The sequence below is a fragment of the Lithobates pipiens genome, unplaced genomic scaffold, assembly GCF_037356315.1.
Source record: "Lithobates pipiens isolate NorthernLeopardFrog02 unplaced genomic scaffold, aLitPip1_a1.2 Scaffold_13, whole genome shotgun sequence".
Lineage (NCBI taxonomy): Eukaryota > Metazoa > Chordata > Amphibia > Anura > Ranidae > Lithobates > Lithobates pipiens.
The window spans coordinates 414306159-414321151 of record NW_027507718.1 but is presented as its reverse complement, the minus strand read 5'-3'; positions in this window follow the sequence as shown (position 1 = coordinate 414321151).

Below are 14993 nucleotides of genomic sequence, written 5' to 3'. Positions count from 1 at the left end.
TACAGTCTGCTAATCACTAACACACAACCTGCTTGGTCCACAAAAGTTCTTATAAGGACTGGTAACTTGGTATAGGGTGCTACGGTACATAGGCCTGAGTGCAGTACAGTCTGCTGTTCTGTAAGGACCGCTATCGGTCCACAATACATAGGGTTGCCGTGCACTACTGCTGACCGCTGCCCTATACTGCAGCAGTCCTTCAGCGGTATAGGGACTGACGCACAGTCTGCTAAACACTAACACACAACCTGCTTGGTCCACAAAAGTTCTTATAAGGACTGGTAACTTGGTATAGGGTGCTACGGTACATAGGCCTGAGTGCAGTACAGTCTGCTGTTCTGTAAGGACCGCTATCGGTCCACAATACATAGGGTTGCCGTGCACTACTGCTGACCGCTGCCCTATACTGCAGCAGTCCTTCAGCGGTATAGGGACTGACGCACAGTCTGCTAAACACTAACACACAACCTGCTTGGTCCACAAAAGTTCTTATAAGGACTGGTAACTTGGTATAGGGTGCTACGGTACATAGGCCTGAGTGCAGTACAGTCTGCTGTTCTGTAAGGACCGCTATCGGTCCACAATACATAGGGTTGCCGTGCACTACTGCTGACCGCTGCCCTATACTGCAGCAGTCCTTCATTGGTATAGGGACTGACGTACAGTCTGCTAATCACTAACACACAACCTGCTTGGTCCACAAAAGTTCTTATAAGGACTGGTAACTTGGTATAGGGTGCTACGGTACATAGGCCTGAGTGCAGTACAGTCTGCTGTTCTGTAAGGACCGCTATCGGTCCACAATACATAGGGTTGCCGTGCACTACTGCTGACCGCTGCCCTATACTGCAGCAGTCCTTCAGCGGTATAGGGACTGACGCACAGTCTGCTAAACACTAACACACAACCTGCTTGGTCCACAAAAGTTCTTATAAGGACTGGTAACTTGGTATAGGGTGCTACGGTACATAGGCCTGAGTGCAGTACAGTCTGCTGTTCTGTAAGGACCGCTATCGGTCCACAATACATAGGGTTGCCGTGCACTACTGCTGACCGCTGCCCTATACTGCAGCAGTCCTTCATTGGTATAGGGACTGACGTACAGTCTGCTAATCACTAACACACAACCTGCTTGGTCCACAAAAGTTCTTATAAGGACTGGTAACTTGGTATAGGGTGCTACGGTACATAGGCCTGAGTGCGTTACAGTCTGCTGTTCTGTAAGGACCGCTATCGGTCCACAATACATAGGGTTGCCGTGCACTACTGCTGACCGCTGCCCTATACTGCAGCAGTCCTTCATTGGTATAGGGACTGACGTACAGTCTGCTAATCACTAACACACAACCTGCTTGGTCCACAAAAGTTCTTATAAGGACTGGTAACTTGGTATAGGGTGCTACGGTACATAGGCCTGAGTGCAGTACAGTCTGCTGTTCTGTAAGGACCGCTATCGGTCCACAATACATAGGGTTGACGTGCACTACTGCTGACCGCTGCCCTATACTGCAGCAGTCCTTCAGCGGTATAGGGACTGACGCACAGTCTGCTAAACACTAACACACAACCTGCTTGGTCCACAAAAGTTCTTATAAGGACTGGTAACTTGGTATAGGGTGCTACGGTACATAGGCCTGAGTGCAGTACAGTCTGCTGTTCTGTAAGGACCGCTATCGGTCCACAATACATAGGGTTGCCGTGCACTACTGCTGACCGCTGCCCTATACTGCAGCAGTCCTTCAGCGGTATAGGGACTGACGCACAGTCTGCTAAACACTAACACACAACCTGCTTGGTCCACAAAAGTTCTTATAAGGACTGGTAACTTGGTATAGGGTGCTACGGTACATAGGCCTGAGTGCAGTACAGTCTGCTGTTCTGTAAGGACCGCTATCGGTCCACAATACATAGGGTTGCCGTGCACTACTGCTGACCGCTGCCCTATACTGCAGCAGTCCTTCATTGGTATAGGGACTGACGTACAGTCTGCTAATCACTAACACACAACCTGCTTGGTCCACAAAAGTTCTTATAAGGACTGGTAACTTGGTATAGGGTGCTACGGTACATAGGCCTGAGTGCGTTACAGTCTGCTGTTCTGTAAGGACCGCTATCGGTCCACAATACATAGGGTTGCCGTGCACTACTGCTGACCGCTGCCCTATACTGCAGCAGTCCTTCATTGGTATAGGGACTGACGTACAGTCTGCTAATCACTAACACACAACCTGCTTGGTCCACAAAAGTTTTTATAAGGACTGGTAACTTGGTATAGGGTGCTACGGTACATAGGCCTGAGTGCAGTACAGTCTGCTGTTCTGTAAGGACCGCTATCGGTCCACAATACATAGGGTTGCCGTGCACTACTGCTGACCGCTGCCCTATACTGCAGCAGTCCTTCATTGGTATAGGGACTGACGTACAGTCTGCTAATCACTAACACACAACCTGCTTGGTCCACAAAAGTTTTTATAAGGACTGGTAACTTGGTATAGGGTGCTACGGTACATAGGCCTGAGTGCAGTACAGTCTGCTGTTCTGTAAGGACCGCTATCGGTCCACAATACATAGGGTTGCCGTGCACTACTGCTGACCGCTGCCCTATACTGCAGCAGTCCTTCATTGGTATAGGGACTGACGTACAGTCTGCTAATCACTAACACACAACCTGCTTGGTCCACAAAAGTTTTTATAAGGACTGGTAACTTGGTATAGGGTGCTACGGTACATAGGCCTGAGTGCAGTACAGTCTGCTGTTCTGTAAGGACCGCTATCGGTCCACAATACATAGGGTTGCCGTGCACTACTGCTGACCGCTGCCCTATACTGCAGCAGTCCTTCATTGGTATAGGGACTGACGTACAGTCTGCTAATCACTAACACACAACCTGCTTGGTCCACAAAAGTTTTTATAAGGACTGGTAACTTGGTATAGGGTGCTACGGTACATAGGCCTGAGTGCAGTACAGTCTGCTGTTCTGTAAGGACCGCTATCGGTCCACAATACATAGGGTTGACGTGCACTACTGCTGACCGCTGCCCTATACTGCAGCAGTCCTTCAGCGGTATAGGGACTAAGAGTTTTGTCACAGGGTGATTTAAAAAATGACAGGCAGAGGAAGAGGCAGGCCCTTCCGCAGGGGTGGTAGGGGTAGGGCAGGAGCAACAGCCTTGAGCCAAAGTGGGAAGTTGCAGAAGGTGCGTTCAATTACTTTAAAGGACGCACCAGACTTGGTTGAGTGGCTCACTCAGCCTTATTCTTCTGCACCCTCCTCATCCTCTCGATCTGCACCCTCTTCTTCACTCTCTGCTATGTGCACCCCCAAAGACACTACCACCAACAACACGACCACCACCACCACCACCACATACCTTCCGCTTGAGTCACTGGAATTATTTTCCGATCCATATCAAGAGGACATTTCTGATGCGCAGCCACTCTTGGTATTGGATCAGGAAGAGGAGGTAGCAACAAGCGCTACTCAGCAGTCTGACGCCAGTACCCAGATCAGCCCAAGGAGGAGGTTGGTCCCCGGTGTTGCTGCCTACTCTACTTATAGCGGTGGGGAAGGTGACGTTGATGATGACGTGTCTAGTGATGTCACGTGGGTGCCCACAAGAGAGGAAGAGGAGGGGAGTTCAGAGGGAGATATGGACCAGCAGATAGGGAGGAGAAGCAGCAATGACTTACATTGCACAGCAGGGACAAAGCAGACTGCAAATGTATCAGGAGCGAGTCATCGACCATGTACGGTCACATCTGGCGCTCCCAGGACACCGGCACATGGCTCCGCAGTGTGGGCTTTTTTTAACGTGTCCGCTGCTGACAATAGCGTTGCCATCTGCAATCTTTGCAGTCAACGCGTTAGTCGCGGTAAGCCCAATACTCACCTAGGGACGACCGCCTTAAGAAGGCACATGAGCAGCCATCACCGAGCCCAGTGGGAGCAACGGAACACACAAAGCCACACTGCAGGCTCTCACCGTCCAGCCTCGTCTTCTACTTCTCCTTCTCCTCTCTCCTCACAATTGTCCTCCACTCCACCTTCCATCACGCCAAGCTCACATTTTTCTGCAAAAAGGCAGGCTTCCGTGGGCCTAATGTTTGAGCGTAAAAAAATGATGACGCCGGATAACCCTCTTGCCCAACGGTTGGCGGCTGGCTTGTCAGAACTCATAGCCCGCCAACTACTGCCATATAAACTGGTGGACTCGGAGGCCTTTCGCAAATTTGTGGCCATTGGAACACCACAATGGAAGGTCCCAGGAAGGAAGTATTTCTCAGAGAAGGGCATCCCAGAGCTATATGGCCATGTTCAGCGGCAAGTGAATGTATCTCTGGCACACAGTGTCGGTGCCAAGATACATCTGACCACAGACACGTGGTCTAGCAAACACGGGCAGGGAAGGTATATCAGTTTTACTGCCCACTGGGTGAACCTTCTGACGGCCGTCAAGCATGTAACCCGTGGCACCCGTGTAGATTTGGTTTTACCGCCACGGATTGCATGCAGGCCTGACTCTTCTTCTCCTCCTCCTACTCCATCCTCCTCCCTCTCCTCCTCAGCTGCCTCCTCCTTTTCCGCTGCTAGCGTCTCTTCCACTGCACCGCCCAAGCTCCCCAGAACCTATTCCACATGCCAGGTGAGACGTTGCCATGCCGTGCTGCGTCTGTTGTGCCTGGAAGCAAAGAGCCACACTGGCCCGGCACTCCTTTCAGCTTTGCGTTCACAGGCAGATGAGTGGCTAACACCGCTCAATTTGACAGTTGGTAAAGTGGTGTGTGACAACGGTGCCAATCTGCTTAGCGCATTGAAACAGGGCAAAATCACGCACGTGCCGTGCATGGCACACGTCTTAAACTTGGTCGTGCAGCGATTCCTTGTCAAATACCCTGGGGTCCAGGACATCTTGCGGCAGGCAAGGAAAATCTCGGCCCATTTCAGAAGATCTTACACGGCCATGGCTCGCCTTGCTGACATTCAGCGGCGACACCATCTGCCGGTCAGACGTCTTATTTGCGATTGCCCGACGCGATGGAACTCAACCTTCTATATGCTTGATAGGCTGCTCCAGCAGAAACGTGCAGTTAACGTCTACCTGTATGAACTCTGCGAAAGAAACGGTTCTGGGGAGCTGGGTTTTTTTTCACCGCGCCAGTGGCTGCTCATGCGCGACACATGCAGACTTCTGCGGCCATTTGAGGAGATCACCAAACTGGTCAGTCGCAGCCATGGCGCCATCAGTGACATGGTACCTTATGCCTTCTTTCTGGAGCGTGCATTGCGTCGTGTCATTGATCAGGCTGTGGAGGAGCAGGAGCGGGAAGATGAGGAAGTCGCAATGCTGGATGAATTCCCAGGGGGGGCTACTCTATCTGAGACAAGTCAACAACAGGAGTCTGATGAGGAGTCAGAGGAGGATGGTGCCGGGGCGGATGAGCAGGAGCAAGAAGAGCATGCTTTAAACCTTTCTGGGATCCCTGTTGTGCGAGGATGGGGAGAGGAGAATGAAGAGGACGACATTATCCTGGATGATGAGCAGGAGCCAGGCCACCACACCGCTTCCACTTTAGTGCAAATGGGGGCCTTCATGCTCCAGTGTTTTAATAGGGACCCCCGTATAAAAAGCATGAGGGTCAAGGACCAGTACTGGGTGGCAACGTACTTAGACCCCCGGTACAAACACAAAATGGCGGAAATGTTACCGCCGTCGCAGAGGGCTGTCAGAATGCAGCACTTCCAGGCCTTGCTTCGAGAAATGCTGCATTCTGCTTTTGCGTGCGCTGGCAGAGGAGCAATTCCCACTCCCAGAGAAGGATTTGCGGGTACCAATCCAACAGCGCCTGCAAGAAGAGGCCGGTTTGAAGATGTGTTGGTGACTTCGGATATGAGGTCATTCTTTCAGCCGACCCATCGACAGGTGTCATCCGGATCCAGCATCAGGGAACGCCTAGACCGTCAGGTGTCCGACTACATTGGGTTAACGGCCGATGTGGACGCTCTGAGGAGTGATGAACCCCTAGACTACTGGGTGGGCAGGCTTGACCTCTGGCCAGAGCTTGCCCAATTTGCAATCGAACTGTTGGCTTGCCCCTCATCCAGTGTCCTGTCCGAAAGGACGTTCAGCGCAGCAGGGGGGATTGTGACCGATAAGCGTACTCGCCTAGCTCACCACAGTGTTAACTACCTCACATTTCTAAAAATGAATGAGGCATGGATCTCGGAGGAATTCAACACATGTGATCAGTAGACCATGTATATGTCTATAAACAATTTTTGGAATCAAGCACACAGACCTTCTTAATTCATTTGGCTCACTTCCCTGACCCAAAAAAGCACACCGTACTATATGCCCCTACCCTCCTCTTTGAAGAGGTTGAGCGGTGTCATATTTCTACTGGGGCTGCTTATTATGAGGGGTTCCCACCATCCCTGTGCTGTGCTGACTTCCTCCTGGGTGTTCTTATTATGAGGGGCTCCCACCATCCCTGTGCTGTGCTGACTTCCTCCTGGGGGTTCTTATTATGAGGGGATCACACCATCCCTGTGCTGTGCTGACTTCCTCCTGGGGGTTCTTATTATGAGGGGATCACACCATCCCTGTGCTGTGCTGACTTCCTCCTGGGGGTTCTTATTATGAGGGGATCACACCATCCCTGTGCTGTGCTGACTTCCTCCTGGGGCTGCTTACGGTGCTGCTGTCAGCGCTGTATGTCACGGAGCTGCTGTCAGCGCTGTATGTCACGGAGCTGCTGTCAGCGCTGTATGTCACGGAGCTGCTGTCAGCGCTGTATGTCACGGAGCTGCTGTCAGCGCTGTATGTCACGGAGCTGCTGTCAGCGCTGTATGTCACGGAGCTGCTGTCAGCGCTGTATGTCACGGAGCTGCTGTCAGCGCTGTATGTCACGGTGCTGCTGTCAGCGCTGTATGTCACGGAGCTGCTGTCAGCGCTGTATGTCACGGAGCTGCTGTCAGCGCTGTATGTCACGGAGCTGCTGTCAGCGCTGTATGTCACGGAGCTGCTGTCAGCGCTGTATGTCACGGAGCTGCTGTCAGCGCTGTATGTCACGGTGCTGCTGTCAGCGCTGTATGTCACGGAGCTGCTGTCAGCGCTGTATGTCACGGAGCTGCTGTCAGCGCTGTATGTCACGGTGCTGCTGTCAGCGCTGTATGTCACGGAGCTGCTGTCAGCGCTGTATGTCACGGTGCTGCTGTCAGCGCTGTATGTCACGGAGCTGCTGTCAGCGCTGTATGTCACGGAGCTGCTGTCAGTGCTGTATGTCACGGAGCTGCTGTCAGCGCTGTATGTCACGGAGCTGCTGTCAGCGCTGTATGTCACGGAGCTGCTGTCAGCGCTGTATGTCACGGTGCTGCTGTCAGCGCTGTATGTCACGGAGCTGCTGTCAGCGCTGTATGTCACGGAGCTGCTGTCAGTGCTGTATGTCACGGAGCTGCTGTCAGCGCTGTATGTCACGGAGCTGCTGTCAGCGCTGTATGTCACGGAGCTGCTGTCAGCGCTGTATGTCACGGTGCTGCTGTCAGCGCTGTATGTCACGGAGCTGCTGTCAGCGCTGTATGTCACGGAGCTGCTGTCAGCGCTGTATGTCACGGAGCTGCTGTCAGCGCTGTATGTCACGGAGCTGCTGTCAGCGCTGTATGTCACGGAGCTGCTGTCAGCGCTGTATGTCACGGTGCTGATGTCAGTGCTCTGTATTACGGTGCTGCTGTCAGTGCTCTGTATCTCCTGCACCCTCTTGTTTGCCTACCCTGGTCCCTGACCTTCCCTCTCCTCCATTGCCTTCATTAGCTCCATAGTCCTGAATTGTCAGAACAATTTCCCAAATAAAAAAAAAATGCTTGTAGTTATCGATCCCAAATTCACCTCATACATGTATTATGCTATTGTCCAGGTGGTGGGACTACGTGCTACCCCCTAATAATTACCCCGTGGCCGCAAATTCGACCTAAAGGTTTGCGAAATTCGCCTCCCATTGAAGTCAATGGAGCCCGCGGCGAACGGTCGTTTTCGCGAACGTTTGTGCCCGTTCGCGTTTCGCGTTCGCGAAACGTCCCGTCGGAAGTTCGTCCATCACTAGTAATAAAGTCCCAGGATAATAGGCTCTCAGAACTCTCACCTCACAATATAAGAAACAGGCACATCGGAAAAGAAACTGGCCAACTCCACTCCTTGTCTCCAGCCACCAGGGGGGTCCTCCACTGCAGTAAGCTAAAAAGCGATGTTCTCCACACCGGGCCACAAGGGGGCCATATAATGCATGTAAACGATACTGTAGTAGCCAGGAAGACGTTCACAGAGGTATGCGGCTCAAATAAATAATAAAAAACATGGAGAGAGAGGGAAGGCTCTGATAGTGTAGTATTGGGTTAAAAAATAACGTTTTAATAGAAGAAATAAGTATCAGACTCTCACATTAAGCAAAATAAACAACAGCACAAGATGGAGATACGGCGTATTCCGCCAGTCCTACTTCACTTCCGGTACGACGTACGGCCACACCCTACGCGTTGCGTCAACACGTGACTTCTTCAGGGGATAGTGATTGGCCGCTGTGTAACTCCTTATATATAACCAAACCGGAAGTGCCAAATCGGCCATTTTGGTAATGGTATTCAGGAAATAAACAAATGTTGACCGGAAATGTAGATTCCGCCATCTTGCTACTCCGGTTAAAAATAACCGGAAGTATAAGTTACGCCATCTTGGTGCTCTCAGCAAAAACGTAAATACAAAAAAATATAATCAGAGGGAAAAAAGATATAGCAATAATAAGAAAAATGGCAACAAGGAGGATATGGCATTCCCCATGCACCACCTAACAGCTCAACATAAGAATTTAAAACCGCCAGCAAATTAATATACAGTGGTGTGAAAAAGTGTTTGCCCCCTTCCTCATTTCCTGTTCCTTTGCATGTTTGTCACACTTAAGTGTTTCGGAACATCAAACCAATTTAAACAATAGTCAAGGACAACACAAGTAAACACAAAATGCAATTTGTAAATGAAGGTGTTTATTATTAAAGGTGAAAAAAAATCCAAACCATCATGGCCCTGTGTGAAAAAGTGATTGCCCCCCTTGTTAAAACATACTATAACTGTGGTTGTCCACACCTGAGTTCAATTTCTCTAGCCACACCTAGGCCTGATTATTGCCACACCTGTTCACAATCAAGGCATCACTTAAATAGGAGCTGCTTGACACAGTAAGGTCCACCAGAAGATCCTTAAAAGCTACACATCATGCCGAGACCCAAAGAAATTCAGGAACAATTGAGAAAGAAAGTAATTGAGATCTATCAGTCTGGAAAGGGTTATAAAGCCATTTCCAAAGCTTTGGGAATCCAGCGAACCACAGTGAGAGCCATTATCCACAAATGGCGAAGACATGGAACCGTGGTGAACCTTCCCAGGAGTGGCCGGCCGCCCAAAATTACCCCAAGAGCGCAGCGACGACTCATCCAAGAGGTCACAAAAGACCCCACAACAACGTCCAAGGAACTGCAGGCCTCACTTGCCTCAGTTAAGGTCAGCGTTCATGCCTCCACCATCAGGAAAAGACTGGGCAAAAATGGCCTGCATGGCAGAGTTCCAAGGAGAAAACCACTGCTGAGCAAAAAGAACATCAAAGCTCATCTCAATTTCTCCACAACACATCTTGATGATCCCCAAGACTTTTGGGACAACATTCTGTGGACCGATGAGACAAAAGTGGAACTCTTTGGAAGGTGTGTGTCCAAGTATATCTGGCGTAGAAGGAACACTGCATTTCATAAAAAGAACATTATACCAACAGTAAAATATGGTGGTGGTAGTGTGATGGTCTGGGGCTGTTTTGCTGCTTCAGGACCTGGAAGACTTGCCGTGATAAAAGGAACTATGAATTCTGCTGTCTACCAAGAGATCCTGAAGGAGAATGTCCGACCATCTGTTCGTGTACTCAAGCTGAAACGAACTTGGGTTCTGCAGCAGGACAATGATCCTAAACACACCAGCAAGTCCACCACCGAATGGCTGAAGAAAAACAAAATGAAGACTTTGGAGTGGCCTAGCCAAAGTCCTGACCTGAATCCTATTGAGATGTTGTGGTATGACCTTAAAAAGGCCGTTCATGCTCGAAAACCCTCTAATGTAACTGAATTAGGACAATTCTGCAAAGATGAGTGGGCCAAAATTCCTCCAGGACGCTGTAAAAGCCTCATTGCACGTTATCGCAAACGCTTGGTTGCAGTTGTTGCTGCTAAGGGTGGCCCAACCAGTTATTAGGTTTATGGGGGCAATCACTTTTTCACACAGGGCCATGATGGTTTGGATTTTTTTTCACCTTTAATAATAAACACCTTCATTTACAAATTGCATTTTGTGTTTACTTGTGTTGTCCTTGACTATTGTTTAAATTGGTTTGATGTTCCGAAACACTTAAGTGTGACAAACATGCAAAGGAACAGGAAATGAGGAAGGGGGCAAACACTTTTTCACACCACTGTATATATGTGTATAGATCTTAATGCATCAATCATATATGGCCATAAACAAAGATGAATTATAGCTCAGCAAAAAATATATATAAAGCGTAGCTGAAGAAAATGACTTAACAGTGGCAATAACTGCCTAAGGTATTAAAAAAAAATAATAATAAAAAAACCTTACAACGTCTGTAAATGAAAAATAAAAAATATAAAAGTTATTAGAGTGACATCTGTGTCAAGACGTGAAAACGTAAAAGACTGGTAAATCACTACATGTAAAATCGCATACCGAAAATGAAGTAGGACTTTACATATAAAAAATATATATGCGATAAATATAAAAGGATCACAAGCCAGTAGAGTAATATATTATAAAAATCACAATATATATAAAAAATTTAAAAAAATATATATGTACCTATTAAATTAAAAATTACTTAAAAAACTGTTTAGATCAAAGTCCACATTGAGACATCGAGGTGGAAAGATCTCATAGTGTATATCCACCTGGATTCTTTTTGGCTAATTGTCCTGATTTTATGGCTGCCTCTCCATGATGGATTATATCTCTCTATGCCCCAAAACTGTAAGTGGGAAGGGTCCCTATTATGCACCTGGTCAAAATGTCTAGAGACACTATGCTTGGGAAAACCTTTAAGAATATTTTGTATATGCTCTTTTAGTCTGGCTCTCAAAGCTCTCTTGGTTCTTCCTATGTACTGTAAATTACAGCTACATTGCAAGCAATATACAACTCCCTCGGTATGACATCCTATAAAATCACGGATAGTGTATGTTTGTCCAGTAGTAGTAGATGCAAATTCAATTCTTTTGTTTTGAAATTTTTTTGACTGTCGACACGCAAAACAGTTTCTGCATGGGTAGAAACCTTTCCCCGTAAAAAAAGTATACCCCTTCCTGGGTGGTGGTTCTACCACTGATTTTGCAATAATATCCCTCAAAGTGGGAGCCCTCTTATAAATAATATTCGGCTTATCTGGTAAAATGCTTCCCAAATCCCTATCTTTTTTCAGGACATGCCAATGACGCCAGACCAATCTAGATACCTCTTTATGCTGTACATTATAGTCCAATATTAGGGAAGGGACCTCATAATTAATCCTTTTATCTTTATTTTTCTGTCGGAGCATCATATTTCTATCCAAACTCTTCACTTGTTTGATTTCCATTTTAATTTGAGAGTCATATCCCTTTTCCTTAAATCTAGCAGCAACAAGGTTAGCTTGTTCCAGGTAATCGTCAACCTTAGTACAATTTCTCCTTATTCTGACCAATTGTCCTTTGGGTATGTTATATAACCAAGGTTTAAAATGACAGCTATTTATAGAGAGATAGCTATTAGCATCGATGCTTTTGAAATGAGTTTTGGTAATACATGCATTTCTTTCAAGGGAGATATTTAAATCTAAAAAATTAATCGACTTCTCATCAATTTTCCATTCTAAATGAATATTCTTATCATTATTATTCAAACCACACAAATATTTTTTCTAATGCATCTGAACTACCATTCCAAACGATGATAACATCATCGATATATCTTTTATAAAGTGTCAGCTCTGCAGGCATATTTTTATATACAGCATCCTCCTCCCAATGTGCCATAAAGGCATTGGCCACACTGGGGGCAAATTTAGCACCCATAGCTATGCCAATAGCTTGTCTGTAATATGTTTGGTTGTGCCAAAAATAATTATGTTTCAAACAAAGGCACTTAATCAGAAACTTCCTTTGTTTACATTCCAGTGTCGTATAGGTTCTCAAGAGCTATTTTATGGCAGTGCACGCTTCATGATGTGCTATAATAGTATATAAAGATGACACATCTGCCGTGGCCAAAATAGTTCTTCCTTCTAACACTGAAACGGTTTCCAATAGCTGTAATGTGTGCTTAGTATCCTTCAAATATGTAGTAGTTTTCTGTATTGCTGGTTGAATAAAAAAATCCAAGTACTCTCCCATTCTGGATGTAAGTGACTCAATGCTATTCACAATCGGTCTACCAGGTGGCTTTTCTCTATTCTTATGAATCTTTGGAATAATAAAAATTATAGGTATTCTACAAGATTCAGCAATAAGGTATTTACTTTCTTTCTTATTGAGGATAGACATCTTGCTTCCTAGATGAACTAATTGCTCCAATTTCTTTTTTGTATTTGAGGGTAGCATTGCCTAATAATTTAATATATGTGTCTCCATCTTGCAATTGTCGATCCAATTCGCATGAGTATGCTTCCTTGGATTGTATGACAACTGCCCCTCCCTTATCTGCCGGCCGGATAACAATATCCTTTCTTTGTGCCAGTGATTTGATACCTTTCTTGATATGTACTGGATCAGACACCTTTTTAATCCGTAGGGCTTCTAAATCATCAAGCACCAATTTTTTAAAAACTTCAATGTGCTGATTATTGGCCAACTGTGGATTAAATACCGAATTGTTACGTAATGTACTATGTCGTATTCGATTTTGTTTACTAGATGTCTCATAGGTGGACTTAATAGGGTTATTCATAATATATTTTTTGATGTTGATTTTCCTAATATATTTTTGAATCCCTATATAAGTGTCAAACTTAAAATTTTTAATAGGGGCATGTTTAAGGCCTTTGTCAAGAACAGCAAGTTCCTCAGGAGAGATAGAGGTACCACTCAGATTAATAACTCCTTCGTCAATCACTCTCTTTTGTGCTTGGATTCTCTTTCCCGCTCTACAGCCTCTCTTCTTTCTGGGCTGTCCCGCACTCTGTCGCTTTCGATTCTTCTTATGGGGGAGTGATACGGCTCTTGCGGGGGTCTCCTTAGGGGGGATTCTCTCCTTCGGTATGTCTCCTGTGGTCTTCTGGGAGAGTGATCTCTCCTGTCTCGATCTAAAAAATGATCCTGAAAAAAATGAATACCATTAAAAAATGAATACCATTACCAAAATGGCCGATTTGGCACTTCCGGTTTGGTTATATATAAGGAGCTATACAGCGGCCAATCACTATCCCCTGAAAAAGTCATGTGTTGACGCAACGCGTAGGGAGTGGCCGTACGTTGTACCGGAAGTGAAGTAGGACTGGCGGAATATGCCGTATCTCCATTTTACTTCTTGTGCTGTTGTTTATTTTGCTTAATGTGAGAGTCTGATACTTATTTCTTCTATTAAAACGTTATTTTTTAACCCAATACTACACTATCAGAGCCTTCCCTCTCTCTCCATGTTTATTATTTATTTGAGCCGCATACCATCTTCCTGGCTACTACAGTATCGTTTACATGCATTATATGGCCCCCTTGTGGCCCGGTGTGGAGAACATCGCTTTTTAGCTTACTGCAGTGGAGGACCCCCCTGGTGGCTGGAGACAAGGAGGGGAGTTGGCCAGTTTCTTCTCCGATGTGCCTGTTTCTTATATTGTGAGGTGAGAGTTCTAAGAGCCTATTATCCTGGGACTTTATTACTGCTTTCATCCACCATTTTTTCATCACTAGTGCCTGTTTACTACATTATATGGACTTTTATATTTTTTGCTTTATAGATATATATATATATATATATATATATATATATATATTAGATATATTATATTTTGTATTTTTCACTAGCACTTAGCACTTTTAAAGGACTTTTTTGGTAGATTTGCGCAGGACTATTTATTTATTGTAACCCTGGCCGTTGGTTGTCGGGGTCTGTGGGCGGGGTCTCCCCACACTATGTGAATGAGTATGGGGTTCAATGTACCCCTACCCATTCACCCCCGGTCCACCACACCTTCTTCTAGCTCTTCTACAAGTGGTGGCCCGGTCTTCTGTCGCCGCTGTCTTCTGGCCTTCTGTTCTTCTCTTCTTCTCTTCTTGAGCTGTTGCCTCGTCGCTGTCTCTAGTCACAATGACAGGGACGCGGCATGCGGCGACTTATATAGGGACATCGCCGGATGATGTCCCTGCCCATTATGATGTCACAGTCCCAGCATCCTCAGGGACTGTGACATCATAATGGGCGGGGACATCATCTGGCTTTAATAAGGGGGCCCCCAGATTCCGATAAGCCCCTTGCCCACAGACCCCGACAACCAACACCCAGGGTTGTCGGGAAGAGGCCCTTGTCCTCATCAACATGGGGACAAGGTGCTTTGGGGTGGGGGGCTACGCGGCCCCCCCTCCCCAAAGCACCCCCATGTTGAAGGCACGTGGCCTGGTATGGCTCAGGAGGTGGGGGGGCGCTCGCTCGTCCCCACCCCCTTTCCTGGCCGGCCGGGTAGCATGCTCGGATAAGGGTCTTATATGGACCTGGGGGGGACCCCCACGCTGTTTTTTTGGCATAGGGATTCCCCTTTAAGTCCATACCAGGTGACGGGGCCAGCGATGCCTCCTTCGCTGGTCCTGGCTACCCGGAGCTGCGCTCAAAATAAGAGGACTTTCTTCAGGCGGGAAAAGTCTAGTACACACACGGCCGTATTGTCTGCCGAAATGCGAGTCCGGTGGACAGATTGATGTGCAAAA